Genomic DNA, 19,769 nt, shown 5'->3' with positions numbered 1-19,769 from the left:
TTGTTATTCTTATTCTTATTAATGAATGATCGCTTCCTATGCAGGCTCTCATAGAGGTGGCACAATTCAATGAAAAGAATGTTCCGAGAGTCAGGTAAATTTCTGAGGTGCTTCCCATTAGCTCCTTGTTTTGAAGCTCTTTGTGGGGCAGACTCCCACAGTACAGGTGTAGAATTAAGGGTGGTGTGGGTCTTAAGCTCCCCCACCCCCAATTCCCCTGGAGGGACTTAGCTGGGTCCCACAGACAGCAGACAGTGCCAGGGAAATCAACAGGCTCAAGTGATGGATCAGTTGTCATAGCAACTGCAGCTGTGGAGCAACAGCTCAGAAGGCCTCAGTTGGGCCTTACAAACTACGAAGAAGACTAAACTAGGGTGTCTAGAATCTCTCCTATATTAAATATAAATACAATATTCTGTGTATTTTATGGGGACAATAATCTTTTTGTCTCAGTTGGGCAGATTGTGTGTGTGTGTGTGTGTGTGTTACAAACAAAACAAAAACCAATTATAAACTTACTAGGCAGATCGCTATCTCTCAGAAACAGCAGCACTTTCCTACAGTATAGGATAATGTAGACCTACCTCACAGGATTATTTTTTGGGTGACTGAGATAATAAAACATGGCTTCAACCGTCCATACCAGACATAGCTATTCAGTTGGAAGGCTGTGCGGTACATCGTCATGACCGAAGCATGGACTTCGGAAAAACCAAAGGAGGGGGGCTGTGTGTATATGTGAACAAGTGCTGGTCTAAAAATTCTAAGACTGTGGGCAGTCACTGTTCACCAGATTTGGAATTTGTAGCTGTTAAATGTAGACCAGCCTATCTCCCTAGGGAGTTCACAGCTGTTATGCTAACTGGTGTGTACGTGCCACCAGATGCTAATGCCAACTTGGCTTTGGGATGCCTGCAGAGCCTTATCAGCAGCCAGCAAGACAAGTATCCTGAAGCTGTGCACATCATTGCGGGAGACTTCAACCATGTTGAACTTAAAACAGTGCTCCCAACGCTCTATCAGCATGTGAAATGTCCCACAAGAGGGGACAAGACACTGGATAAAGTTTATTCGAATGTAAATCACGGCTATAGGGCTTTACAGTTGCCACATTTGGGCCAGTCCGACCATATGTCTCTGTTCCTGGTACCAGCATATATCCCACTCAGGAAACGGGCTCCCACAATATCAAGGACTGTTAAAATCTGGCCTGAAGGTGCTATTCACCAGCTGCAGGACTGTTTTGAGAGAACCAATTGGGATATTTTCGATCGTTCAGACCTGGAGGAGCACACGGCGGCAGTTCTGTGCTATATCAATCACTGCACAGACACTGTCACAGTAAATAAATCCATCCGGTTTTACCCCAATCAGAAACCCTGGATGAATAGAGAGGTCCAATGCCTGTTGCGGGAAAGAAACAGGGCTTTCAGGTCGGGCGAGGTGCAGCTTTACAGTGTGGCAAGAGCAAACTTGAAGAGGGGTATTCGACGGGCGAAACTGGATTATAGACAGAGGATTGAGGATAATTTAAGGAGCAACAACACAAGACAGATGTGGCAGGGGATTCAGCATATTACCAACTATAAACCTAACCTTGGTGCTGTCGACGGTGACCCTTTGCTGGCGGAGGAGCTTAACCTCTTCTTTGCTCGCTTCGAGAGGGAGCCACCTGAGACGTCGGTATTACAGCCACCAGCCCATAGGGGCCCCTCATTCACTGTAGAGGAGCACGAGGTGAGACAGGTATTGAGGATGGTGAATCCGAGGAGGGCTGCTGGACCTGATGGCATCACTGGAAAGGTGTTGAAGGGCTGTGCGGATCAGCTGGCGAGGGTCTTTACTAAGATCTTCAACAAGTCCTTACACCAGTCTATTGTCCCACCCTGCCTGAAGTCGTCAACTATTGTTCCTCTGCCTAAAAAACCCACAATCAGTAGTTTGAATGACTACAGACCAGTTGCACTGACTCCAATCATCATGAAGTGCTTTGAGAAACTGGTGCGCCGTCACATTATTTCCTGTCTTCCACCAATTTTTGACAACTACCAGTTTGCATACAGGGCAAATAGATCCACAGAAGACGCTATCACCACCACTCTCCATGCTGCTCTGTCCCATCTGGAGCAGCCGGGGAGTTATGTGAGGCTGCTGTTTGTGGATTTTAGCTCTGCTTTTAACACTATCCTCCCCCATAGACTGGTGTCCAAGCTAGAGGCGATTGGACTCTCCAACTCCACCTGTCTCTGGGTTTTGGATTTTTTGTCAGAACGTTCTCAGAGGGTTAGAGTAGGGTCACATATGTCCAAAGCCCTTAGCCTTAACACCGGCTCACCACAGGGTTGTGTGTTGAGTCCCCTGCTCTTTACTCTCTATACGTATGACTGTACAGCCATCTATTCCAGCAACAAAATCATCAAGTTGCTGATGACACTACGGTGGTGGGGCTCATTTCAGGAGGGGATGAGTCCGCCTATCGGGACGAGGTGGAGCGGCTCTGTGTTTGGTGTGGAGAGAACAATCTGGCTCTTAATACAGCTAAGACCAAGGAATTGGTGATGGATTACAAGACAAAAAAGGCGGTCATTCAGCCCTTGTATATCAACGGGGAACGGGTGGAGAGGGTGGCGGAATTCAGGTTTTTGGGAGTGACTATCGATCAGGGCATGACTTGGAGCGCAAATACCACTGCTCTGGTGAAGAAGGCTCAGCAGAGAATTTATTTCCTCAGACTTTTAAAGAAGAACAATCTGAGTGAGAAACTGCTGGTGTCCTTCTACCGAGGCTCCATAGAGAGCATTCTCACATACTGTATTTGTGCTTGGTTCTCCAGTTGTACAGCTAGGGAGAAGAAGGTGCTCCAGAAGGTCATAACCACAGCCCAAAGGATTATTGGTCATCCTCTCCCATCTTTGGAAGAACTGTACGGTTCCCGTTGTCTTAGGAAAGCAAACAACATCCTGCAGGATGCATCTCACCCGGGATACAGTCTGTTTGCACTACTGCCTTCTGGCAGGAGATATAGAAACATCAAGTCAAGGACAAATAGACTGAAAAATAGTTTCTATCCAAGAGCTGTGGCCTTTTTGAATGCTGTAACTCGATAGTGTGACCTGGGAGTTTGATGGGTGTGGGTGTGGGTGTGGCTGGAATGTGGTTTGTTTGGTTGTTGTTGCTGTTTTGCTTTTGTTGTTTTTTTAAGGGATGACATCCAATTTCGTTGCACTGTGCAATGTTGCACTTGTGTAATGACAATAAAGAATCTATCTATCTATCTATCTATCTAATGCTTATGAAGCACTTTGTGCATATACTGTTTTTATTATTTATCTCCATCAGCCCACATTGCACTTTGTGATGATAAAAAGGGGCACCTGTGGAAAAAAGGTGAGACAAAAGGCAGTGGCCAGAGTTTATAATGCTACTGTGTACACACCATACCTTTAAAGTACATTTGAAGCACATTCCCCTCAAAAAATTCTAGGTACTGTAGTTTCCCGCTCACTGAGTTACAGTTCCCATCAACCCACAACAAATCACAGTGCCCAGAATTCTTTGTGGGGCTGGGATGTGCTTCAAATGTGTGTTAATGGTATGCTGTAGAAGGTTAGAGGCTAGGAATTTTAACCAAAAAAGGGCACAGAAAAAGGTATATTTTGAGGGTTTTTTAAACCTGGTTTCCCCCACCACTTTTGTGAATGGGGTGCAGGAAGATAAAGGTACAATCTTGAAGCTTCTTAAGAGCTCGGACATCATGTTTAAGTCCATTTTATACACTGATGCCAATCAGGACATTTATCTCCTCGTTCTTTAGGTAATCTTTTTCCAAACCCTGATGACCACTTTGCGGGTGCTTCCAGACAGCCTGCTTATTGAGCAGTCATCCTGATTTGTTTGCAAGGCGATTAGACAACACTGGCTATTTAAAACACATTTAAGCTGATTTGTTTGTTGGGAGGCTAGACGGAGATGCATCAGTGCAAACATCCCACACTTTCCCTGTCCCTCTGCATCAGTTCAATCTTTTCGGGAAGCAGGTTAAACTATGGAATTTGCTCTTAGAAAAGGCCGTGATGGCTACCAACTTGGACGATTATAAAATATGATTTGACATATTCAGGGCAGATAAGGCTATCAATGGCTACTAATCACACAAGGGCTGTACTTTGGTTGCATGGTCAGAGGCACTATCTTTCTGAATACAGTGGTACCTCGAGTTACGAACTTAATTTGTTCCGGAGGCCTATTCTTAACCCGAAACCATTCTTAACCTGAGGTACCACTTTAGCTAATGCGGCCTCCCGTGAGATTTCTGTTCTCATCCTGAGGTAAAGTTCTTAACCTGAGGTACTACGTCCAGGTTAGCGGAGTCTGTAACCTGAAGTGTTTGTAACCTGAGGTGTTTGTAACCCGAGGTACCACTGTACCAGTTGTGGGAATTGCAGGAGGAGTGATTGCTCTTGTACTTGGGCCTGCTTACAGGCTTCCCAGAGGCGTCTGTGTGGCCTCTGTGTGAACAGAATGCCAGACTAACGGGGCCATTGGCTTTATCCAGCATGCTCATCTTACCAGGTTGCTTTTCTCTATCACGCCACCAGAATAAAGAGGAAACAGTCTTTAAGCTTGGCCCTTATTTTGGATTCTGCAAGCAGCTGGATTCCCCCTGAGACACCTTACATTCTGTAGCTCAGTTGAAGTTCTGTATCTGTGGGGATAAGTTATTTGGTTCTTCTCACTGCCATTGAGATTATTATTATTATTTTTTAAGTGTCTTCTCCAAAGAAAAAGAACACCACTAGGTGGCAGACTTGCACCATGTAAGCCCTTGCGTTTGTGAACCATTTCTTTCTCCAAGAGTAAGACAGAATCCTTTCTATCTTGTAGTAAGCTATTATTTTAAAGTTTGTACTCACTGAGGAGAGCAGATAATTCTAATGAGGACCCCTAGCATTGCATATTATGGATGACATGCACCGTGGGTATCAGCCTTTTGTGAAAATGTGTAGCAGGCATATTTGTGTGAGCTTTGTCCAATATTGTACAATGAACTAATTACCTTTTAGACGATCTCTCACAATAATTAGTTGTCTGTCATCTTCTCTTCTAACCCCATAACACTTTGAGTTGCAAAGAAATGTTTATAATCTAGTCCTTTGATGTGAGACTTCCAGTACAAGCCCTAAGCATATTTACTCTGAAGTAAATCCCGATAATCTCAATGACTAAGGAAGTTTGCTTATGGTTGCAGCCTTAACCAACTGGATTTTCATTCCTCTTCCCCCAAGGTTGTTCTGATGGTTAGCCTGTGACCCAATGACAAAAAACATGTGATGTGCTTTTATTTCTACAGCTGTCTGGGTTGTTATGCTAATCATCCTGGTAGCTGCTTTAGCTCATGCAAATAGTGATTATAAACACTGGATTATAAATAGATTTTCAAAAATTATTGTTTGTCTTCTTTTCACAAATTTGATCCTAGCTCACCTCTTCTTAAAGCTAGGTCTTAACTTCAGTTAGTCTACTCTAAGTTGGACTAGGATTGGGTACAACCCACAGTCATTTTGTGCTCTTGATGGTGTAAGGGCACCCCACTTTCAATCCTGTTTGCACCTGCTAATGTTTTAGGGCACACATACTGCTTTGTTTCCATCAATGCATGTCCTATAGCTCCCTGCTGAAATCCTGTAGCTTTTCATAACACAAACATTGCAAGGTTTTTCTGTCCTGCTATCCTGCAGGAGCGCACCTCCATTTGACGAAAGAGTGCCCCTCCCAATGTAATAACACCGGGTAAGAATAATGGGGCAAATATTAAAAGTGCTTGAACACTCCTGGATGGCTAATAGAGCACGAGACTCTTAATCCCAAGGGTGTGGGTTTGATCCCCACGTTGGGCAAAGGATTCTTGCATTGCAGGGAGTTGGACTAGCTGACGCTCGTGGTCCCTTCAAATTCTACAATTCTATGATTTGCAAAGCTGAGCAGGGTCTGGTATGGTTTCAGATTGGATGGGGGACTGCGTGTTGAGATTCCTGCATTGCAAAGGGTTGGATTAGGCGACCCCTGGGGTCCCTTCCAACTTTACAATTCTGTGATCTCCATAAAGTTTGGACCGTCCAGTATAAATACACCACTGACACACTTTTATTGTGCCAATAAAACATGTTCCGGAACACACACACAAAAAAGCCAACAAAAAAGTCAGGAGGGACTACACACACACACACACACACACACACACAGAGAGAGAGAGAGAGAGAGAGAGAGAGAGAGAGAGAGAGAGAGGAATATGTTTAAGTATTAATTCTGGAAGGCTGTTGTCTTTCTGGGCAGATGAATGTTTTATCTGAACTTTGTGTTGTTCTGTTTGGCATATTTTCACTGTACTTTGCTTGAGTTGTATAATAACAGTAATTATGATTTAAACTGTAAGCTGCATATACATTGGAACATAGGAAGCTGCCTTATGTTGAGTCAGACTACGTTGGTCCATCTGGCTCAGTACTGTCTACACTGACTGGCAGTGGCTCTCCAGTATTTCAGGCAGGAGTATCTCCTTAAACCTACCTGGAGATGCTGGGAACAGGGGCGAACGAAGGCGTCGTGACACCCGGGGCGGGGTGTCGCTACGTAGGGCGCATGTGCGGTGTCACTACGTATAGTGCATGTGCTGTACGTAGCGCCGCCGCACATGTGCTGTACATAGCGGTTTGCCGGCGCCACCGCTCCAGCGCCATACAGACGGTGCCGGGATTGTTGGTGCTGCTGCACATGAGCTTTACATAGTGGTTTGCCGCCGGCGCTGTGATCCTCTGCTCACTGCTGCAGCCACAGACAGAGGATCCTCCACATGCGGCTGTGGCGGGGTGAGCCCCCGTGGGGTGCCTTCTTGTCACCCCCCCAGACATGGCACCCGGGGCAAACTGCTCCCCTGTTGCGACGCCACCGGCTGGAACTGAGCCTGGGACTTTCTGCTTGCAAGATAGCTCTATCACCGAGCTATGGCTCTTACCCTTGAGAGCTGAGAAATAAATTCCTCTATAATAAAAAGTAGGACTCTGTGAAGCAGAAGGAACACCAAACAGGTGTAGCTTGTTAGCCAATAAACACCTGCCTAATCATAATAGAATTGACAACAGTTGCCTAGAATGGTGTTCAAACTGAGACCTTGGAGGAAGACTCCCAACCTCTCACAGGAAAGAACAGCTGCCAGGATTAAGGTTTTTGCCTTTTGCTGTTCTGGAGCATGATTATGCTCATCAGTTTGAAGCACAGTCCTGTTCAGAATCTTTTAGCTGTCTGACTCTTCACCTCTGAAATGTTCTTTATCAATGCATACTTATTTTGTTTTCAGTAAGCGGCGATCTCGGCCTTACTTCTGGATTAACAGATATAGGACTGAGGGTGTTAATCAGCTGCAGGCTCGGTGATTCTCGCAACAGCAAGTGAGTAATACCATGATGGCCCCATTTTACAGTTACTGAATGAACCGGAGAAGCTAAGCTGCTTCTTTCAAGCTGTGGTGTCAGCTGAGATTGTAGCTTTATGCTCCAAGAAGGATGTTTCCCTTATCCTTTCCCTCCTTTGGGCCTGTGACTTTGGAATGCTGATTCCTTTAGGTTTAAACTTTGCTATTCAGCAAATGGATTAAGGAGAAGATAGCAGCAAGCAATGTGTATCCTCTCAAAATCTGTTGAAATCCACAGCCAGTCAATGTAGACAGTATTGAGTTAAATGGTCTTGACTCATTATAAGGCAGCTTCTTTTGTTCCTGTTAAAAAAATCTCTTCATTTAGAATAATGGGGGACTAGTATCTTATTTTTAGAACATCTCCTCTGCATTCAGCCCCTCCAAGTGTCCCTGTTTTCCAGATTTACAGAAGCTGTCCTGTTTTCTGTTTTGATCCCGGAATGTCCTGCTTTTTCTTAGGACATCCCTACTCTATTTTTGGGACGCGGGTGGTGCTGTGGACTTGCCGATCAGAAGGTTGGCGGTTCAAATCCCTGCGACGGGGTGAGCTCCCATTGCTCGGTCCCTGCTCCTGCCAACCTAGCAGTTTGAAAGCACATCAATGTCAACCGTGGCGGGTGGAATTGGTGGCTGAACGTGTAAATTCCTGCACAAGTAAGGCTTATGTCCAAATGTAGAAGCCTTGAAGGCAGTGGACATCACCTCTATGCTTTACCTCCACTGTTAGAGGCGTTATGCCTCTGAATCCTAGTTAACAGGGAATTGCAGGTGGGCAGAGGGCTCTTGCACTCATGCCCCGCTTGCAGGCTTCTGAATCCCAGTTGCTGGAAACCACAGAGGGGGAAAGTGCTGTCAGAAGTCCTCCTTGCAGACTTCTGACATGCACCTGGCCGGCCACTGCGAGAAAAGGATGCTGAACTAGATGGGGCATTGGTTTAATCCAGCTGGCTCGTCTTAATGCCAGCACACCTGTTTTATGCCAGCACAGTGGTACCTCGGGTTACAGACACTTCAGGTTACAGACTCCGCTAACCCAGAAATAGTACCTTTGCTTCAGGATGAGAACAGAAATTATGCGGCAGTAGCAGGAGGCTAAAGTGGTACCTCAAGTTAAGAACAGTTTCAGGTTAAGAACGGACCTCCAGAATGAATTAAGTTCTTAACCCAAGGTAGCATTGTAGTTCCTAAAAAACACAGACACCCTGGGGACATGGCACAGTTTTGGTGAATCTCTGCAGCTCTGGGGTTTAAAACTCCCCAGGAACGAAGGGACATCCCTTAAGTATCTGGAGCTAAAGCATTCACCACCCGCTTCCAGGGCAAAAGTTCTGTATCAGTCAATGACTCTCACACCTCACTGTTCTCAGGGGATTTTATAATCAGCGTTGTTGACACGTCTCTTGAATGAGGCTGAGGCATCTGCGTTCCTTTCAAGACTGAGGGTTGGCGGGTGGGTGGGAGAGATCTGGTGCATGCTTTAAGCAGGACTGCCTCCACGTTTGGGGACACTGGGTTGATGGGTGTTTATACTATGGTTACCAGTTTTTTCCCAATGAATCTGGGGACACTTCTTTTTTTTTTTTTGAAGCTGAGTAGCAACAGGGAGTCAGTAGTGGGGATGGTGAGGCAAAAGACCCTGGGCCCAAGCACACATGCATATTGTATAAAGGTGCAAAGCCCTTCTTTCACACCCTGTGAAAAATAAATGTGCAGAGTTTTTAAAAAACTGGGCAACAGTGTGCTGTGTGCCCGTGACTCCCAAGCTGCCCCCGATCTCCTGCCCCTTTCCACCTTTGTTTTGACTGATCGGGGGAGGCTCGGGAGTTGTGGGTGGGTGGCCGTTGCCCAGTTTTTTAAAAAAAACTCTGCACATTTATATTTCACAGGGTGCGAAAGAAGGGCTTTGCACCGTGCCTGGCACAGAAACCGTGTGCCTTGTGCCCTTCCTGGGCAACGACCACCTACCTGTGACCCCAGAGCCTCCCCCGATCAGACAAAACAAAGGGGGAAGGGGGAAGGTTCATGGTTCCCCTTTGGCAGTGGCGGCAGCAGCGAGCAGCGAGCAGCTCCTGAAGCCAGCCAGAGCCAACTGCACTACCAGCCTGGCTCCGGGCTGCTGAGGCTGCTGCTGCCACGTTTCCTGGGAACAGATTTGCAAATCTGGGGACATTCCAGGGACAGAATTTGTCCGGAGACAGATTTGCAAATCTGGGGATGTCTGGTAACCCTAGTTTATACTGATGTCAAGACCTCCAGGCAGCAGACCCTCCCCCTGACTGTGTCCTGTAAGGCCCCATCCACAATATGGATTTAAATCAGTGCCCCACCACTTTAAACAGCCATGGCTTCCCTCAAAGACTCGTGCAAACTGTAGTAGTTCCTTAAGGAGTGCTGCGACTTGTCAGGAAACTCATATTCTCTTCACAGAGCTACAAGTTTTCAAAGTATCGTGGGAAGATGGATGGATTTTTTAAAACCACTATAGGAATTCCCTCTCACTGAGGGGAATAAGGGTCTCCTAAGAACTCTCAGCACCCATAACAAACTACAGTTCCCAGGATTCCTTGGGGGGGGGGTGGGAAGCCATGAGTGCTTAAAGTGGCATGATGCTGTTTCACATGCAAGGTGCAGATGGGATCTAAGTTGAGCTGTCTTTCAGGGCGCTGTCGAAACTTAAGATAGCAGGGGCCAATGAGATTTACTGTTTTAAAAAGAGAAGAAAGGCAGACATCAGTCCTGCTGGGCTTTCGGGCCAAGGCAGCCTCCAAAGGATGCTGAGTGCTGATGCAAATCCTGCATCCTTTAGATCCCCTCCCCAAGTATTTTGCATTTCTCCCTTTTGATTCTTGCCTATTGATATTTTAGTTATAATGTGAGCAGCAGGGGAAGTAGGGCAGAGGGAAAGAGTGAGCGCTCCAAGAAAAACCGGGGGGAAAGGCAAGGGTGGTAGCTCAGTGGCAGAGCATTTGCCTTGCATGCAGAAGGCCCTGGGTTCAATCCCCAGCATTTCCTGATAGGGTTGGGAGAGGACCCTGCCTGAAGCTGCAGAGAGCTGCTGCCAGTCAGTGCAGACAATACTGAGCTAGATGGACCAATGGGCCTCATCAGCAGAAGACAGCCTCCTATGTAACACAATTATGACTTCTTAGAGGTTCGTTTGAAAATGGATTCCGATTTTAGGAAATTCCTTCTTTTACTTGGCAGGGGAAGCAGGGCCATAACTCTCTGGTGTTCTTGCAATATATTTGGTTGCAAGCAATTTCTCTTTTAAATTGGACACCTTCTGCGTATACTTTCCCAGGCTGCCACTTCCAAGCTGTTAAGCAACTTCAGTGCTCCGACTTGGAGGCGGGATGATTTACAGCTCTGTCTATGGGATGCTCAGCCTGATGCTAGGTGAGGGCAGAGCTATAATTTGCAAAGAGGTTTCTGGGCTCTGTAGCAGCGAGAGGGAACCTGATTGATGAGCAATTTGCTTGTTGCAACACCAGGAACTGGGGCTTTCTTGTAGTCCTCCTTACCAGGCAATGAATTAAGACATTTGTGGAGTGGGGAACGCGCTTGCACACAGCAGCTTATTATGGACTTGGTGCTGATTAAGCTCTAATGTTTTGTTCTTTTTGTACTGGCCACAGGATGTTGCCATCATCAAAATGGCATCTTGTGCTTTTTCTACATTTTGTCCAAATTTCACCTTTCCGCAGAAAATCCCAAAAGTAAAAAACAACCTGCTGTACCTTGGCAGTCCCTGCCACTGTGGACAGTCTGTAGCACATTATTTTTTGGGTGGCCAGTTTGTCATGTGCCATGAGTGACTAGGAATGGCAGGGTGGGGGAGAGAAATCCAATCCAGTTTGCATTCAAAATTGGCACTTTCTGAAACAATAAGCGAGCCAAAACACAGCCATCCTTTGAAATTTACACTTCTTTGAATTTTGCATTGCAGTTTCTCCAGCCAACTACTGCGGACAAAAATGTACACAGTAGGGTAAGGCGTACATGAAAATGTATCTATCTGGTGGGGAAAAAAAAACCATATAAAATATTATATAATGTCTGGGAAACCGTTTTGCAAAAACGCGTATGTTAGAGAGAGTTGCATACAGAACTGTGTACGTTTGGAAAAATTCACACTAGTTTGCCGTTGAATTATCGTGTGTGTGTGTAACGCAAACTGTTGTGGAAATGTGAAGAACTGAACTTAACATTGGGGTGGAAAATGAAAGACAGAGAAACTGAAATGGACATAGTGGTCATGTTTCAGTAAGGTAAAGGTAACAGGACCCCTGACCATTAGGTCCAGTCGTGACCGACTCTGGGGTTGCAGCACTCATCTCGCTTTATTGGCTGAGGGAGCTTCTGGGTCATGTGGCCAGCATGACTAAGCCACTTCTGGCGAACCAGAGAGCGCACGAAAACGCCGTTTACCTTCCTGCTGGAGTGGTACCTATTTATCTACTTGCACTTTGACGTGCTTTCGAACTGCTAGGTTGGCAGGAGCAGGGACCGAGCAACGGGAGCTCACCCCGTCACGGGGATTCGAACCGCCAACCTTCCGATAAGCAAGTCCTCTATTACCACACTCCGGCTTCTGTTTGCCGCTCATATGAGATTTGCACGAGACCTGTAATAATAAAATAAATGTCTGGGTCAGGGTTCTGTTTATTGTCCTTTCCCCTTCAGTCCTTCTATAATTTCTTACCCTCTGCTTTCTCAACTTAAAGCACCCATAATTCCTGTTGTGCTGCTGGTGTGTGCATGCCAAATGATTCCTCAGCCTCTTTTCACTGGTTTTTTTTTTTAAATTAAAACTTCTCCAAGAGTTTGCTGCAGCAGGCAGGAAGGAATATGAGATGGCCCCAAGTCCAGGCGTTGCAATAAGTAAATTAGATCTCCTTTTGCTATGCTACAGATCCCCCTGCAAACCTCACTGCAAATTATAGCTCTGTCTTGAACAAGCATTGCATTCAAGTGATCTGCAGATGTGGTGATCAGAACTCAGGGTGCCCAGCGCTCCTGGTTGTACTGTGGATAAAGAAGAAACAAGGGTCTCCATGTTGCTTCCTGCTATCAAAAAAATAAAAACAAAACCTTCTTTGATATTGCAGGGACTCTTGGATGGGTTTGTTTTTGGTGAAAAGCGAGAAGGGGTTCAGGACTCCCCTGCCTTCAGCAATGCAATCTGATCCCTGGATGCTTTGAGCTGAAGTGCTGTATCAGTTGGAAGATGAAGGCTGGGAATTGTTTTAATGTATTGAAAGACTGGGAAGCCCCTCCCCACCCCACTCAGAGCACTGTGTAACCCCAGATCTTGCAGACAAGCAAACTGCGGTTTAATCCCCAAAACTAACTGAGGGAGGAGTGACTGAGGAGGGCCAGGGCAAAACAACACACCAATAATATTTTCTGTCAATACTCCACCAGCTGGTGTGGATGGCAAGCAGTGGAATAACAACGAATATGATGACCGGGGATGGGGAGAATGGGAGTCCGTATTCCAGGCCACCCACAAATAAACATCAGACCAGAGTTATATGTCGTGAGATAATGCCCTACCATGGAGATAGCCAATGTTGGAAGCTATGCTTTACTGTTCTGCCAGTGGATTCACTCTTTCTAGAATAGTGTACATTCCATACAAATATTTTTGGGAACTGTAGTTTAAGGGTGCTGGGAATGATACTTCAGTGAATGGTAAATTATGGTTCCCAGGATTCTTTGGGGGAAGTCACGTGCTTTAAATGTATGGTATGTATGCAGCCTAGCTGTTTGTGTTACCTGGCTATTGACAATGGGCACTCATGGGCAAAAGAATGTACCTGGAATGCGAGTCATGTATCCACCTGCCCAAGCGGAAACTGGGCCTTAGTTTTATTTGAGAGCAGTGTGTCTGTAAGAACTAGGAAAATTCAATTTAGTGCACATGATGAACTTGCCAAATCTGCACGTTGCAAAACGGTACACAAACTGAAACACAGCCAACCTTCAAAATCCTTTCTATTACTATTACTATTATTATTAATAATTTTATTTATGGCTTTCAGTTTTATACATTTCAATAATTCTACAATCATTTTAACATTTCAAAACTCGACTTCCTTCCCCCTCTTTCTGCGGTTCCTTAACTTTGTTTTTTTTTATATTTTCTGCATATTCCAAATTAACTTAATTTACTCATTTATTCATCTATTTTAAATATATCCTTTTATTTCTTATGTGCTTTGTCATATTACAGTTTGAATGCTGTGAAATTAAAATGGTAACACAGTGAAACAGAATATAAAATTTAAAAGAGGTAATTGAAAATCAATATGAATATGTTCCCTGCCTGAACCACAACCACAGAGACCATCTGAATGAAGCTCTGAGACAACTGGTGGCCCTGTAGGAATGTTAGAACCTGCCTTAGACCCATTGGGCCATCTAGTTTAGTACTGTCTACACTGACTGGCAAGGGATGCAGGTGGTGCTGTGGGTTAAACCACAGAGCCTAGGACTTGCCGATCAGAAGGTCGGTGGTTTGAATCCCCGCAACGGGATGAGCTCCCGTTGCTCGGTCCCTGCTCCTGCCAACCTAGCAGTTCAAAAGCACGTCAAAGTGCAAGTAGATAAATAGGTACCACTCCAGCGGGAAGGTAAACGGCGTTTCCGTGCACTGCTCTGGTTCACCAGAAGCAGCTTAGTCATGCTGGACCCATGACCCAGAAGCTGTACACTGGCTCTCTCGGCCAAAAAAGCGAGATGAGTGCTGCAACCCAAGAGTCGGTCACGACTGGACCTAATGGTCAGGGGTACCTTTACCTTTACCTTTACACTGACTGGCAGTAGGTCTCCAGTGTTTCAGGCAGGGAACATTCCCATCCCTACCTGGAAATACAGGGGACCGAATGTGGGACCTTCTGCATGCAAAGCAGATGCTCTACCACTAAACTTTGGCTCTACCCCATGAACTGAACACATGGTTTTTATACAGATATAATAAAGCTGCACGTATTCACTTTGTATACAGCTAAATACATGATTTGCATGCAGTACTGCCTATGTCTTGCTCAATCTCGTCTACTACTACTGGCAAAGTATCTCCAAAGTCTTGGCAGAACCTGAGATCCTTTTAACCAGAGACACTGGGAGATTTAACCCGGGCTTTTCGACATGCAGAGCACCGCACACACCCCTTAAAATAATAAATGTATAATAAGGATGCAGAATAAGCTTTCGATGCCAGATGTTTGTGTTGAACTACTGCAGATATGAAAACCTGTTTTGTTTCTTTCCTTCTCTTCGCTGTTGCTACAACAGACCTGGCGAAGGAGCGACTACCCCTGGCAGCGGGATGAGGAAGTTCAAAACTCCAAGCCCATCCAGTCTGTGTGCTAATGGTTAACCTGACCGCCCACGTGGGAGCCTGCGAGTTAACAGAACATGCCTTTTATCATCCCCAGCCCGCCGGTGCACAAGGCAGCACCGCGCTCGAATATAGCCACAAACAGTTTTCTTTCAGCTCCCAACCTGAAGAACAAGTTCCCGTTTGTTTGAAAACAAGAGAGAGTGAGAGGCAGAATGAAGTCCACCTAAGGCCGGTAAACTCCCTCTGGTTGCCTTTGGCCTCCTCCTCCTCCTCCTCCTCCTCCGTCAGAACTTGTTACCTTGGAGCTGTTGGAACAAGGATGATAAAAAGTTGCTTTGTAATCTCCGGGCCCTCCTTATGCAAAATATACATGGGAGGAGCTTTTGCTTTCTCTCTCTCTTTTGAGATTTCTACATGGGAGACACCGTGTATGCACAGGAGACAGAAACATTGAAGCTGCACTCTCTGCCCAATGAAAAAGAGTGAAAACTGAGGTATGTGCTCTGTACATTTCTCTCTCTCCCCACCCCGCCACCAATTTCTCCCTAGATGTCTTTTGGTTTTTGTACTGCTAGCACTTCTTCCCCTCTTTGAAGCGAAAGCGAGTTTGGCAACCTCTAACAAGCTCCTACAGGAACAGCTCGGTAGCGTTTATGGTTGCAACAGAACCTTCTGTCTCTGGCCTTTGCTCTTTATCTGGAAACGTAATGAAACGCGGAAAGCAGTACGACAAGGAGCTGAAAACACCGTCGCTTTGGGTTCTCTAACTTAACTTGGAGAAGACCGAGGAGTTCCACTTGGGTGGATCCTTCCCTTCTTAAACGCGCTTGCTTCCTTCTCCTCAAAGAGGATCTCTGATGTGCTGTTGCTTCCTGGGGAGTCCTCTGAAGCATTGGGGTTCATGGCAACCCTTTAAACCAAAAGCTAGAGAGAGAGATTAGGTAAGACACAACCTTTTTATCAGTAGATCTTCTGATGACTTGCTTGTTTGAGTCCTAAGTTGCTGGCCTTCAAGGTGCCCAAAGGAAGGAAAGTCTGGACAGCACTTGCTAAGGGGACGGGAACCTGTTTAAAACTGGTAACAGGAGAATCGATGCTGGTGTGGTTCTGCAGGGTCAGGCGAGCTGGTGTGATTTTGCAGGGTGAGGCCCTGAATGCAGCCAAAAGGGAAATCAAATGGCACATGGGCGCCAATATGGTGTGGTTGCTGATCATTCGGCATGGATCAGGGACATCTGGCCTCGTGTCTATTTGGCCACAGAACTTGCTGGGCAACTTTGGCACCAGCTCTCTTTCAATCTTGCAGGGCTGTTGTGCAGATGAAATGGAGAGAGGAGCCATGTGTGCCACCCAAAGCTCCTTGGAGGAAGGGCAGGATATAAATACTGTTTACATATTGCTTTGGCAGACCGCTTCCCCCCTGTAAACTGTAGTCTCCCCCCCCCGAGCTACAGTTCCCAGTACCTTTGAAAAAACTATGGTTCCCAGGATTCTTTTTGGGGAAGTAATGTGGTTGTTTTTTAGTGTGTTGTGTTCACGTAGCCCAGAATGCAGGTTAGGTTCCTAGGACACTTTCTCATGTTCTGCCCCTAATAGCATAGAAACATAGAGTTGGAAGGGACCTTGAGGACCATCTAATCCAGACATAGGCAAACTCCGGCGCTCCAGATGTTCTGAAACTACAATTCCCATCATCCCTAGCTAACAGGACCAGTGGTCAGGAATGATGGGAATTGTAGTCTCAAAACATCTGGAGGGCCGGAGTTCGCCTGATCTAATCCAACTTCCTGCAATGCAGGAATATGCAGCTGTCCCTTATGGGAGTCAAACCTGCAACCTTGGCGTTATCAGCATCACACTGTAACCAACTCAGCTAAGTTCCCCTTATCCACCCACTGCCACCCACTAGTTTTTCCCATTAAGTTAACTTCCTCCTGGAATGATTTGTAGATTAGGATTTTTTCATTCTGGGAGTCTGGTGTCGTGCCATTTATTTTTTTAATTTAGTGCTGATGATAATTAAAGGGGAGTGGGGGGAATAGCAAAATGGTGGCATATTTGCTGTGACCTATTAAACGTTTCCATCTTGATTTTTGTGTTTGTGTTTGCCAGATATGTGCCTGGCCAAGCTAGGGTGGGGAAAAGAGAAGATGGGAGATCTGCAGAGCACAGCAGCAGAGCAGATGATTTGTATATAGAAGGTCTCTGGTTCATATTCCGTAGTTCATAAACTGTAGCAAAATATGTTTATGAAAGTTTTTGTTTTTTTTAGATAAAGGCGCATTTTGTAAATTTAAAGATGTGTATTTAAATGTGAATTTTCATGATCTTTTAGAGAGAGAGAGAGAGAGGAAAACAACAGATTAATGTGGAGCAGGGTGAAACAGACCTATGAATAAGCACATGAGTGACACTGACAGGAAACAAACTGATTCATCCATCCCTTGAAATGGTTTTGTCTCTATAAAGCATAGATCTGTGTCTCCGTTGTTCCACGTCTGAACTCGAGGCCTTTTTGCCTCGGGGCACCTTATTTACCTTGCTCTCCTGTTTTAATAGCATGGTGCTTACGGCTGGCCCGGCTTCTTGCCAAAACGTGTCACTGGAAAGAATGGAGAGCAAACCACTCTGCAGCTGTTTACTGAATAAACAGCCTGCCGGATGCCTATCTTATGTTTTCTGATCCAGCTTTGACTGTATTTGTGGAGCTGGGCATGGGGGAAGTGGCTTGACTGAACCGAAGGCGTGTTGCTTGAAGAACAGCGGTGAAGCTCCCTTTATTCAGAACATTCATTAAGCACAAGGACCAGAAACTCAGGAGTCCTAGTCTCTACTGAGCACCTTCTGAGCTGTGTGCGTGTGTGTGGATTGCCCCAGATTTTGGCAAACCAGATCACATAAAACGTGGCCCTTAGCATGAGCAGGAATCATAATTAGACCAAGGGGGAAGCTGGAGAATCTCCCTTGCAAGGAAAGGCTACATCAAGTGACACACTTTAGTGGGTGTCTGAAGGAGCGTCTCCACCCCCCATCGTTCTACCCGGACACTGAGGTCCAGCATCGAGGGCCTTCTTGCGGTTCCCGAACTGCAAGAAGCCAAGTTACAGGGAACCAGGCAGAGGGCCTTCTCGGTAGTGGCGCCTTCCCTGTGGAACACCCTCCCACCAGATGTCAAAGAGAACAACAACTACTGTACCAGACTTTTAGAAGACATCTGAAGGCAGCCCTGTTTAGGGAAGCTTTTAATGTTTGATGTATTACAGTATTTTAATATTTTTTTGGAAGCCGCCCAGAGTGGCTGGGAAGCCCAGACAGATGGGCGGGGTATAAATTATTATTATTATTATTATTATTATTATTATTATTATTAGTGGCTCCCCAGATCTGGCCACTGCTGGTACATAAGCTATATAGAAGCCTATTTTATAATAGCCTATGATCAGTGGTGGCTGGTGCCCTATGGGATGGGAAGGGCAGAAGGCAGGGAGAGCAACAGGAGGTGAAGGCAGAGCCAATAACAGGCAGAACCACCCCTTGATTATATGTGAGAAAGGCAGGGCAGGTGGGAGCTAGCTGAGGGCAGACTGAGGTTGGTAGAGCTGCTTCTTCTTTGGCCATCACTTGTAGCCGAGTAAGATTGCCTTCCATAAACACGGTTTTAACAGTGAGTCCGTAAGTGACTGTGGAGGCCAATTCTGGATCCACATGTCCTTCCACAGTGGGGACATTGGTTTCTGGGTGGGAGTTGATCACTGTGAGGGTTTGCCAAGCATGCCTTCCTCTTAGCACGTTTCTCCCTTTCATCCTGAGTTCGAGCATCTTCAAAGCCCATGACACCTTTGGTAAAGGCTGTTCTCCAATTGGAGAGCTTGCAGGCCAGTGTTTCCCAGTTGTCAGTGTTTATGCTACTTTTTAAAGATTTGCCTTGAGAGAGTCTTTAAACCTCTTTTGTTGACCACCAGCAGTACGCTTTCCATTTTAAAGTTTGGAATAGAGTAGTTGCTTTGGAAGATGATAATCAGGCATCCGCACAACATGACCAGTCCAACGAAGTTGATGTTGAAGAATCATTGCTTCAACACTGGTGATCTTTGCTTCTTCCACTACACTGGCATTAGTTTGCCTGTCTTTCCAAGTGATATGTAAAACAGGGTAGAGCAGTGCCCTGTTTACTCTAATGAAATGGCTTCCTCTACTGCTGCTGCTGCTGCTGCTGCTGCTGCTGCTAATAATAATAATAATAATAATAATAATAATAATAATAATAGTGTTGGAGGGCTAGCTGGGGACCCAACTGTGCATCATGCTGTGGATCAATGCTCTTAAGAAGCATGGACAGGATTTCAGATGTAATGCTTATTCACATGCCCTTAATTGGATGGATGTTAGGAACAATTTGTATTCACAACCAGTGAGCAGATGTGACTTCCAGAGTCCCAGGAGATGGCCCTGAAACTCGATTCATTAATTAATGTATTAATAGGAAAGATATTCACGGAATGAATGAATGAGCATTTCTAGGATGGTTCACATAAAAAGAGAGATACGTTATATAAAAGAGTAATCAATGAAAGAGCTGAATAAAGAACATCGGCTTGAAATACCACATTAAGCTCAGGAAAGTCAAGCTGGGGGAAATGAAAATGGTCTTTGCTTGAAAGGCCCCAATGTAGATTCTGTGTGAGAGGAAAGCATTGCACAAATGGGAACCCAGCTTGTAACCTAGGGGTTCCTAAACTGTGGTCCATGGACCACAAGTGGTCTGTGAGTGTCAGTCAAGTGGTCCATGGTGTGTACACATTAAATATTCATATTTATTTAAACTGTATTTGTACTGCTTCTTTTATTTCTTTTATTGCATTTTATTGTACTGCAGTTTGAAATCTATGGAGCACAAAGTGTAATATAGTAAAATGCAAAGTAATTGGGATGTGGGTGGTGCTGTGGTCT

General features: G+C 45.5%; 1 protein-coding gene across 3 annotated transcripts in view; it reads left to right on the top strand.

Moving 5' to 3' along the window:
• The first annotated feature begins 14,870 nt into the window (after nucleotides 1-14,870).
• PLCH2 (phospholipase C eta 2) overlaps nucleotides 14,871-19,769 on the top strand; it is a 310,582-nt gene continuing 305,683 nt past the window's right edge. Inside the window, exon 1 of one of the 3 annotated variants that reach the window (XM_079986753.1) lies at nucleotides 14,871-15,313. The gene's annotated coding sequence lies outside the window, so the exon portion shown is untranslated. Of the gene's footprint in view, nucleotides 15,314-15,368; nucleotides 15,761-19,769 lie in introns of those variants that run through there. The other 2 variants (XM_079986749.1, XM_079986750.1) reach the window with 2 other exon arrangements.

The sequence above is a fragment of the Podarcis cretensis genome, assembly GCF_951804945.1.
Source record: "Podarcis cretensis genome assembly, chromosome: 8".
In the NCBI taxonomy this organism is placed as follows: Eukaryota; Metazoa; Chordata; class Lepidosauria; order Squamata; family Lacertidae; genus Podarcis; species Podarcis cretensis.
This window is presented reverse-complemented; position numbering and strand designations above follow the sequence as displayed.